Here is an 11,432-nt window from a genome sequence, read left to right as displayed (position 1 = left end):
ATGTCGCCATCTCGGCTCACCGCAACCTCTGCCTCCTGGGTTCAGGCAATTCTCCTGCCTCAGCCTCCTGAATAGCTGGAATTACAGGCACACGCCACCATACCCAGCTAATTTTTTGTATTTTTAGTAGAGACGGGGTTTCACCATGTTGACCAGGATGGTCTCGATCTGTTGACCTCGTGATCCACCCGCCTCGGCCTCCCAAACTGCTGGGATTACAGGCTTGAGCCACCGCGCCTGGCGGTACCTCCCTTTTCTGTGCCAGTCAGCAGGGCATTCACCGACTCCTAGGGACAGGGAAAGAAAGCGCTGAATGTCCCATTTTCCCGGCAGATGAGCTCTCGATTCCCTGGCTTGGGAAATAATTGGCAGTCACTGTTAAGTGGAGACACAATTTGGGGAGAAGCTTTGAGGAGCCACTTTCCTGACACCTCCTGTGCGTGCAAGAGTCAGAGGCTCTGTGGCCAGCACCCAGGGTCAGCCTGCAGGGTGTGAGGCTCCAGTGGGGTCCCCCAGCTCGCCTACCTGTGCCTCTGTCCAGTGTGGAGACCTCACCAGAGACCTAGGAGGAGGAGCAGGCCAAGGGAGGTAGGAAGGCTGAGAATTTTAACCGGGAGATGGTGAAAATCCCCACAGTTGGCCGGGCGCGGTGGCTCAAGCCTGTAATCCCAGCACTTTGGGAGGCCGAGGCGGGTGGATCACGAGGTCAGCAGATCGGGACCATCCTGGTCAACATGGTGAAACCCCGTCTCTACTAAAAATACAAAAAATTAGCTGGGCACGGTGGTGCGTGCCTGTAATCCCAGCTACTCGGGAGGCTGAGGCAGGAGAATTGCCTGAACCCAGGAGGCGGAGGTTGCGGTGAGCCGAGTTTGCGCCATTGCACTCCAGCCTGGGTAACAAGAGCGAAACTCCGTCTCAAAAAAAAAAAAAAAAAATCCCCACAGTTAAGAACTTTCTGGCCCACCTTGGTCCCGGAGGACGCCCTGACCTCATGGTGCACCCACAGCAGCACCTGTTGGAGCTCATCGGCCCGAGCTTGGTTCCTTTACTGCTTTTTTGCAGTTCTTTCTCCTGAGAAAGAGCTGCAGAGCAATGAGCAAGCAGTAGCCCCAGGCAGGGTGACGGCAAAGGGGATGCTTCAGAGAGGAGGGCCTGGAGGTAACAGAGGTTTGGGGGCACCCATGTTCCCGGCTCTCACTGTGTGCTTTGTGGCTGCCACACCAAATGACCACAAACTCGGGGGCTTCGGACCACAAACGTGCTTTCTCCTCTGGTTCCAGAGGGCAGAGGTCTGACCCCTCGTCGGCATCAGGGCCACAGCCCCTCCCTCTAGGGGTGTTAGGAGAGGGCCATGCCCCAAGTCCCGGAGCTCTGGGCCTTCCTCTCCTCAGAGCCTCGTCCCGTGTCTCTCTCTTCTCTGTGTCTGAAGAGGACACTGGATATTCGGGGCCCACCTAATCCGGGTCCTTCCTTGGTCACATCTGCAAAGACCCTTTTCCCAAATCAGGTCACGTTTGGAGGTTCTGGGAATGAGGACAAGGCATAGCTTTTGTCTAGGGGGCAAGTTGCATGGTCCAGCCCGGCACTGCTCACTCTTCCTTCCATCCAGATGCTCGCGGGGTGCATGGTGCCTTGTGCCCCAGCTCCCTGGTGGGGAGGGGCAGGGGTCAGAGCCTGCCCCCAAAGCTCAGACCTGCAGCAGAATGGGATATGAAGGGGGAGGAACAGCTTGAGGGGTGGGCACCCTGGGAGGGAGCAGTCTGGCACAGAGGGTGGGCAGGAGCTGAGGTAAGCCTGGAGCAAAGGTCTGCTCAGGGCGGGTCGGGCTGCGGGACCTGGGTCTGTGTCTCCCAGCTGTTCCCCTCTGGTGGCTTCCATGCTGCAGCTGTCCCAGGTGACAGCCAGGGGCTCGGCCCAGAAAGTTCTGAGTGTCTCTCCTGCAGCCTGGGGCTGAGGCCCTTGGGTGGCAGTGGGACCATCTCTAGTGCCTGTGGATTTGCCATTTTCAGTCACTGTCAGCCCAGAGGAGAGCTCTGTCAGGAATCCCATCCTCTGGGCTGCCTCTGCTGTAAGCCCGGTCCTGGGCATGGGCCCCCGCAGCTGTGGCTGGTGGGGTGTGCTCAGTTTCTCAGCACCTCGAGCCGCTCTGCTGCCCTCTCAGAGGCCCCACCCCCTCCTCCAAAATTAGCACCTGGGGTGCGGCAGGGAGTACCTCACAGGCCTGGCCTGGGAGCCTCAGGTTGTGACTGTCTCTTCCTCTGGGCAGGACCCAGGGCTCTCTTCTTGGTGCCTGGAGCCTGGAACAAAGTGGGACCAGACGCAGATTGAGGAATGAATGGATGAAGGATGGATGGATGAATGCAGGTGGTAATGGAGCTGTGCACCTTGGGGTCCCTGTTGGCGCCACCATTTTTACTTGGTGGGGCTGATCTTAGGCTTGTGACAGTCTCATGGAGTGGCCCTGGCAGCGTGTCCTGGCTGAGGGGGATGCAGCATAGGGACGCAGCTGCCAACTGTGATGGTGATGCTGGGGGAACTCACACGTCTCTGTTTCCTGCTCTGCCCGTGGGGATGATATCCCTCATGCCCTGGAAGGCACCAGGTCCATCTGTCCCTGCCTCCCCTCCTCGCCCTGCCCTGCTGCTGGGGAGTCAGGGAGCTGGGACCCCTGTGCTGTCAGTGAGGGGGTGCCAGCACTCAACATGCTGTTATTCCCTGTAGTCAAATATGTAGAAAACACCACACACACAGACAAGAAAACCCCTAAAAACCCAGAGTCAGAGACAGAAAACGCCCTCAGTGGTCAGTGATGTTTTAGGATGGGAGTTCTTGTCGGCTTCACATCCTGCCCTTATCCTAGTGGGGCTATTTCTACACTGGGAGGAAAAAACAAACCCATTTCATCCCAGGGAGCGGCGTCGTGGGCACGCTTCCTTCCCTGGTGAAATGGGACTGGACCTACAGCGACTGGTACAGGGGAGGCCTCTGACTGCTAGGCCAAGCCTCAGTTTCTCCACCTGGTAAAGCAGGGACAGTTGTCCCAACCAGGAAAGCACCAGAGGATAGGCCTGCATGGAATGAGGAGCCAGAGAGACACCAGTGGTGTCAGAGAGAGTCCTGGGTATCCCAGGCAGGGGGGTGGACAAGAGGGGCCAGGTGGGGAGCTGGGCAGGGGGGTAGGGACTGCAGTCTGCCCTTTTTGTGACTGCGAGCAGGTGCACCCAGGACCGGAGTTCAGCTCCTGGCTGAAATACCAGCTCTGACTTTCCTGCTTGAGGACGGCCGGGTTTCCTGCCTGCCCTGTCCCCTCAGAGAGCTCTGTTCCAGACCCTGGCAGAGGCAGCCTCCCTCCCACTGGGCTCCCGCCTGGGTGGGGTGGAAAGCGAGGCTGCAGCTATAGCGTTCCTGATCTCGGCGGCCCAGCTGTTGTCCTGGCAGCAGAGAACCCCCTCCCGCTCCCTTGTCCCCTGGTGCTCCGCCTGCTGGCTGGGGGGCCTGGTGCTGGTTGGCCTGGAATTTCCAGAAAGCACAGCTTCTTAGTTCATCTTCACATTTTCTGACTGTGGAGGGGACTTCTCAGAAACTAGCTGGCTGCTTGTTTTTTGTGCATTCATGGGACCCCCTCCTTCCAAATCTAACCCAAAGCTGAGATTACTTTTTAAGAAATTCTAAAAGTAATGCCTACTCAGAAAAAAACCAAATCAAACCAAAACAAAACAAAGCAAAAGAAGAAACAACTCAGAAAGGTAGGAAGGCAGAGCAGCCCAGACCCCAGACCTGCCGGGCCCAACCTCTGAGAACCAGAGACCCTCCCCAGGAGCTTGGGATGAGGGTCATAGGGCAGGGAGGGGCCGTGGGTCCAGGGGAGGCCGGGTGGATTAGAGGATCTCTGGCACCTCCGGAGATGGACCTGTTTTTAGGCGTCAGAACTGTCTTCCCTCCCTCTCTCCCTGTGAGCTAGTGAGGAAGTTGCCTCCTCAGGAATCCAGGGAATTCATTCAGAGCCACTGGGTGGGGGAAACTGAGGCTCCAGGAGGGTCAGCAGTGTGTCCAAGGTCACCTAGGAAGCTGTGCTTGGCGCCTCCTGGCCCCGTGGGCTCTAGGTCTTGACTTTGCAAGTGAGCAGGAGAGGAGCAAATGGGCAGTGAGGTGTTTGCTGCCCATTCCAGAGTTTCAAGAATTCCCTGGAGCAGGGGCCTCCGGCAGGGGCCATGCCCTTGGGCTGAGCAGAAGAGGCGGGAACTGAGCTTAAGCAAGCAGCCTGAGCTGGAGGATTTGGAAGGCTCCCCTCAGGCTGGGGAGGCTGGGCCGTGGGGGCAGTGTGGAGGAGTGGGGGGTGGGGTGGGGTGGGGTGGGGAGAAGCGTAGGGGGCATGGGGAGGACCATAGGGAGTGGGGAGAAGTGGAGAGTAACAGGGGGAGTGGGGAGGAGCATGGGGTGCATGGGGAGGATTATGGGCATGGGAAGGAATGTGGAGAGAAGCATGGGGGAAGTGGGGAGAAGTGGGGAGGGCCGTGGGAACTAGGGAGGAGCAAGGTGGGGAGTGAGGGGGAATGTGGGGGCCGTGCTCTGGCTCAGCTTCAGCAGCCAGGAGCCTCATCTTGGTGTTGGCCAAAAGGCCACACTCCCTGGCTGGGCTCGTGAAGGGTGGCGTGGCTGTGTTGCTCTCCATGGGGTGATTGAAGAGTTAGGACCTGAAGGGGCAGGAGCTCCCCACAGGAAGCAGAATCTGGCTGGAAATGCCCTGGTCAGGCTCTGCCCTTCCTGGATCCCGGTGGAGCCTGGAGGCAACCTCGCCGCTGCCTCCCATCTGCAGGGCACCGTGGTTCTCTGGTGTGGGTGTCTGTGGGACAGCTGGAAGAAGAAGTGTCTGCCTTCCATTTTCCTCACCTTGCTATACTTGCATTCACTGCACGCAAACAGCAGTAATAAAAACGAAGAGGTTTAAACAACCGGAAGACTATGTCTTACCCTCCACCTGTTGGAGTTCAGAACCGTTTTCTCAGTCCTTGTCCTGCAGATATATTTTTGCTTGACTTTATTTTCATAATACAGACACAAACACGCCACACGTACGTACCTGGTACATACACACACCGAGAGCGTGTGCACGTCCTTATGTACACATACAGTAACACGTGCACGCTGGCACACAGCCGAGCACTGGACACCCCATGCACATACACATGCAAACACGCACGGCAAGACCCTCCCCAGCTCGAGCGCCAGCACATCCCCGCCCCCCCCAACCCCAGGCAGGTGTGTGGCACATGTGAGTGCTCGGCTGCAGTGCCACAGCCGCCACCCCACCAGCCTTCCTTGGCTGGATCTGGGATGCCTCCTCTGGAAGCCTTCAGGCTCGTGTCAATTTGCTCCGATTCCCTGAGCACCCGCGATGTGCTGCCATGGTCCTGAGCATTTTGGGTCCTTCCAGCACCAGGCGAGAAAGCTCCTAGGAGTGCAGGCACCTCTCCTGTTGGACGTCTCACACACTTGCCCCTCCCTGGGCCTCGCCCCATGGTGACAGAGCTGGTTCGGCAGGCTGGGCCACACACACCCAGGGCCACGTACCCTCAGCAGGTGCTGGTGGGCGGGTGGACAGACGGACAGAGGGACATTAGCTGTGGTGTGTGCCCGTGGGGACGGCCTCTTAACACCAGGCACACGCCCCTTCTCAGAAATCCCTGGAAATAACTGGGATGATAACAGGACATAACAATTGGCTCTTCTGGAAATGATGGACGTTGACAGCAGAGTGATTCCCCACCCGCACAAAGGCGTGTTGCTCTCAGTGACAGCTTCGGCAGTGTTAATGGCGCATCGGAGTGGGATGTGTTACCTCCCTTGGTGTTCATGGTGCTGGGATCTTAAGAACATCACACATGCGCATTGGGCTGTCCCTCATGTGGGGGCCACTGCCTGTGCAAGGGGTGATGGGCAGTGCTGCCCGTCAGGTACTGGTTGCAGCCTCTGGCAAGTAGTGGGTGCTTCTGCAGAGGGAGGACACCTAGGGATGGAGGCCCCAGGTCTTGGTTTTGGGGTGCTCGAGCCAGGAGCCTTCTGTGGAGACAGGGAGGCAGCTGTTGGATAGGCAGGCCGGGGAACCTGAGTTGTGTGGTTAGCCTGGAGCTGGGGTCGTGGGATCTGGGTTTCCCGGAGGTGGGTGTGGGGGGCATTCAGGATTTGAACCTCCATCTCCCTGCCAGACAGGTCCCCCAGCCTGTGCCTGATCCCCCTGTCCCCATTCAGGGATGCCTGAAGCTGGATCCTATGGTGGTCAGAAGCGGCTGGGTCTGGAGTCCCACACAGGTGGGACTTTCTGACTTCCCACCCTCCTGGAGTCCCTCTACAGACCTTGTTCCCCAAAGAGCCCTGGATTAGGCCTCGGGGTCCAAACCACATTTTCAGAGGGCCCCAGTGTGCTGGGCCCAGGGTCCAGGGTCTCCCAGCTGTGAGCAGGGGGCGTGGGGCATTGCGGAACCCGTGCTGGTGTGAACGGGGACAAAGGGTGGAAGAAACCAAGAGAACTCTTGCCTCAGTTTCTCTTCCAAACCCTACTCATTCCATTGTGTGCCCTTCATCCCATAGCCATTCCAAGTGCCTGTTGTGGTGGGCTCCGCGGGCACAGTGCCAATGGCACAGGGCTGCCTGCTACCAGCTGGCCAGTGGAGTTGCTCGACGAAGAACCACAGACCAGCGCCCTCCAGCAGCAGCCCTGGGGGCCTGGAACTAAGGTGTCGGCAGGCTGTGCTCTCTCCGCAGGTTCTGGGTGTCAGCGGGCTGTGCTCCCTCCGGAGGTTCTAGCTGTTGGCGGGGTGTGCTCTCTCCGGAGGCTGTAGCTGTTGGTGGGCTGTGCTTTCTGTGAAGGCTCTAGGTGTCGGCAGGGCTGACCTCTCCCTAAAGGCTCTAGGAGAGGATCCATCCTGCCTCTTTCAGGTTCTGGTGGCCACAGGCATTCCTTGGCTTGTGGCCACATCTGCCCAATCTGTGCCTCTGTTGTCACACAGCCTCTTCTCTTCTGTCTGTCTTCTAGGGACACTTGTCATTGGATTTAGGGCCCACTGGGTAATCTGGGATTATCTTATCTTGAGAGCCTCAATTGAATTTTATCTGCAAAGACCATTTTTCCAAATAAGGTCACAGATAGGCTTCTCGGGGTTAGGGTGCAGACCTGTCTCTTTGGGGCCCACCCATTCAACCCTTTACACTTGTTGTTATGGACTGGGACTGAATGTTTGCGTCTCCCAAAAATTCCTATGTTGAAACCCTACCCTGAAATGAGGTGTTATTATGAGCGGGGCCCTTTTGAGGTAACTAGGTTTAGATGAGGTCATAAGAGCAGACCTTTCGTGAATCAGACGGTGCCCTTTTAAGAGTACCAAGAGGGGCTGCTTCTCTCTACTCTCTGCAATGCATGGGTGCAAGGAGAAGCCACTGGAAGCTGACCATGCAGGGCTTCCAGGCTCTGGAACTGCAGAAAAGAAACCCCTGTGGTTTATAAGCGTCCTGGGCTATGGGATTTTGCTATAGCATCCTCAGCTGCCCACAACATTGAGCAAATAATGACACTTCCTGAAGCCTCACTCTGCTTAGCTGTGAAATGGGGAAAACGTCTCTGCTTTGGGAATCATGTTCCTGAAGCAGCCGAGCAGCCTAAAAGCCCTATCCCCAGCACAAGGTAAGTGACCCACCAGTGGTCTGCTGTCAGCTGCTGTGGCTATGACTGCCACCTCTGCTTGACAGGTGAGGAAACTGAGGCTCTGAGAGGTGAAGGGCAGATGCCAGGGGTCCAGACTGAGACGGGTTTTTGCCTCGCAGTCCCAGCTCCCTCCTATGGGCCTCACGGAGCACAGGGACTGCTGGGGAGGAGGTGCCGTGTTGGGTCCCTTTGGGGTTGCCTGGCAGGTGACAGCCACTCCCTGGTGGGTGGAGCTTTGTAGGCACCTGCAGGAGAGGCTCCAGCAGGAATTCCAAATGGGGCAGGGTGGGCATGAGGGCCTCTTTCAGGGTGAGAGCCCCACTGTGCCTGTCCCCCTCCTGCTCTGACCCTGCTGGGTGCCAGCTATTGTTCTCCAGCCCCGAAGTTGCCCGTTCGGTAGTTGGCTAAGAAGAGTTTTTGACACTTTGCTGACACGTGGCTGGCTTGGGGGCTTCTGCGGGGGAAGAGGCCGCCTCTCGCCTCACTGCCTCCATAGCCAACAGCTGTGCCTGCCTTTGCTTTCATTTCTGATTGTAGAAGGAGGCTTGTGTTCACCCCGCCCCACTGCTCGTGAAGCTGACCCTGCCTTTCATTTCTGATCATAGAAGGAGGCTCGCAGTCACCCCCCTGCTCGGGAAGCGCTCTGGAGCTGCGATTGCATTTTTCTTTCAATATTTTTAGCCCAGCAGGAAGGGATAATAGCAAGAATTGTTCCTTCAGACGAGAGCGATAATCCGGTGTCTGCTGGCCATGAAGGGCTCCATTTGGCTTTAAATTTAGTGGGCGGTGGGGGAATGAGCTGAGTCGATCGTGCTCTGCCTGGGTTTGTCTGTAGTTGGATTGTCCAATTGCGCTGGAGGTGGGGCGCTCCAGGGAGCGTGTGAATTCCCCAATGTTGACACTTGAGGCTGCTTTCCAGAAGGCGGGAGAAATGGAGAAAATGAGGTGGCAGAGACAAGAGCCCGTTTCACAGACGGCTTGTGGCTGCAGCGGAGAGGAGGAGCTGAGGTCCTGTGAGAGCACCCAGGAGGGCCGAGGCGCTGGTGTCCGACTGGGCTAAACTCTCAGAGCCAGGAGGCAGGAGAGTAGGATTTGAACCCTCCAGCACTCGGAAGCCAGCTCAGGGAAGATGGTTATGAAGAGAAATACTCGAAAAGCAATTTCCTGCTAGCTTTATAGAAACCCTTTGGTTTGACCCTGATCTTGAAGTCCTGATCATGTGGGCCACTCTATTTCCCCCGCCCTTGGCTTAGACCCAGGGCTCAGCAGCAGAGCTGTGTCCTTGGAGGGCTTGCGGGAGCAGGTGTGGAAAGCTGAGCCCCCTGTCGGCTGCTGGCTCTGAACAGGCACGACTGGGCTGTGGCATAGCACGCAGTGGACACCGCCTCTTCGGTGGTGAGTTGAAAAGGAGCCTCCCCACCGCCCACCCACTCCACTCAGATTTCTGAACAAGGGCTTTTCCAGAACTGACTTTTCTTGCTGCGTTTCCCCTCGAGTGCTGCTGAGGAATTCATTCAGGATGGAGAGGGGCAATTCTGCAGCTTGGCATGGCCCTGCGTGCATGTGCCCAGGGCTGCTGGGTGGCCAGGGTGTCTCCCTTTTCTTGAGAGCTTGACTCTTCAGCCTTTCAGAACCCACTCCCAGCTCAGGGGCTGCGGACAGACAGACAGACAGACCTTGGCAGTGTGTGGGAGCCCAGCGCCGGGTTTCCTGGACTTCATGCCTGCTGGTCCTTGCTGGTTCTCACTGGCTCAGCACTTGAGGTTTGCAGCAGAGCCCATCTGGAAACCAGGCTGCTCAGGAGGAGACCCTGAGAAAAGCTGAGAGTGAAGCTGCTAACCAGCAGGCGATGCCCGGGGCTGGGCGGGCGTTCTGCCTACCTGGGCCTCCTGGCCTTGAGCTGTGAAGCAACCTTGCTCTATCCCTTTTTTGGGAAGAATCCGGGCTTCTGGACCCAGGGCTGCCTGAGTGCTGTGGGTTGGATTTTGGGGTCTTGACTCTTGTGGTGGACATTTTGAATCCAGATCTCCAGGGCCCTGTTAGCAGCAGCTGGCTGGGCCCTGTGAGTCTTCTGGTATCTTCTCTGGGAAGCCTGCTTTCCATCTTGCAGCACGATTGCCTAGAGTGTGGTGAGCCGGTGACCTGCAATTCGAGGGGGCAGGTGCAGTGGAGGAGAAAGGCCATTTCTTCCTTTTAGGAGCTGGGCTTGGGTTGAAAGGGACAAGGTCAGGAAGTGGGAATGGGGAACAGTGTTCAAGCCACAGGAACAGCATAGTCAAAGGCTCAGAGCCCTAGCAGGTGCTGAGTGGCAGCCACGTGCCTCTAGGGTCCAGGGCCCCCAGCCCACCTTGGATGAACCAAAGCCAGAAAGCTTGGGGTGGGAGTGGCAGGAAGACCTCGTGGAAGGTGACAGAGGGTGCCAGAATTGGATCAGGGTGTCTTGGGGGAAGTGGGGAAGTGTGCAGAGACAGGGGTCCAGAAGCTTGCTAAGTGCCGGGATTTGCCTCTGTGGGTCTGACTTGGAGGACTCCCTCCACCAGTGCTGAGGAGGTATAGTGTGTTTGGAGCTGCGTTTTGGTAGTCATCCTTGGAGGTGCCTGATTCAAGGATTACTGGCTTATCCCCTGGGAAGCTTCCCCTGGGAAGCAGGAGGACCCAGTATAAGAGAGAAGCGCCTGTGTCAGAGGGATGGAGAGGCACCCCCGACAGAGCCTGTGTGCAGCTAGCTCTGCCTTCACCCGAGCCAGCCCGGCCCCTCTCTCCTCCTAGGTCATGTGCAGGGTGGGCTGCGTCCTGCCTATCCCCTGAGGCTCCCATGGGGGTGGGACCAGACCACCTGGCTTAGACCTGGGCCCTCCCCTCACTCCCCGGATGAGCAGGGTGGTCCCTGAGCTATTTCTCCACCTGCAGATCAGGCAAAGGAAGTGTTCATGTTCAATCATCCAGACAAGGGATACTTGACAGCTTATGAACCATCTTAGACGGATGAACCAGACAGGAATGTCAAGGGCTTGGTGCAGCACCAGGCATGGACTCAGCGGGTGCCATTTGCTGTTGGAGAAAGTGGAAGTGCCACCTGATATTGTTTTAGCACATTGAGTGTCAGTGAGACTCAGAATGCCAGAAACCTTTACAGGACAGTGAGATGAGACATGCTGTTAATGCAGCCCTTTCCCTCGTTCCTGTGGACAGGTGTAGCGGCCATGGCTGAAGCGGCCTGCTCTTGGCGGGGGGAGTTCCCCTCCTGAGGGCATGCGGGCCTCCTGGCTTGTGATCTGGCCTACCCCTCACTCTGCCCCTCTCTCTGCCCCTGATTGGGACAAGGCTGGCCCCTGGAAGACCTTGATGTACACAAAGAAAACATCACCTCCTCCTCCAGATCACAGCAGGAAGAGCAGCTTGGTATCCCAGCCGGGCGAAGGGAGACCCTCGTGCCAGGCTGTGCGCAAAGGCGGGTCGGGTTCATTACTCAGCCTGCTGGCCTGGCGCCATGGCCCTGGTGCATGTGCAGCTGGGGAAATGGGCCCAAGCGAAGGAAGTGTTCATGTTCAATCATCCAGACAAAATTGACTCCCGACACTCATCAGTCAGTCCCTGGCTGAGCCATGCTTTCCCTGCTCGAAGCAGCAAATGAGCTGGAGTGGCCTCGGAGTTCTGCCTTGGGAGCCCCACACTGCAGCATCTTTCTTTCTTTTTCTTGGATGGAGTCTCGCTCTGTTGCCCAGACTGG

This window comes from Callithrix jacchus, chromosome 1 (assembly GCF_049354715.1).
Source record: "Callithrix jacchus isolate 240 chromosome 1, calJac240_pri, whole genome shotgun sequence".
Taxonomy (NCBI): Eukaryota; Metazoa; Chordata; class Mammalia; order Primates; family Cebidae; genus Callithrix; species Callithrix jacchus.
The sequence above is the reverse complement of the archived record's forward strand: the minus strand, read 5'-3'. Positions refer to the sequence as shown.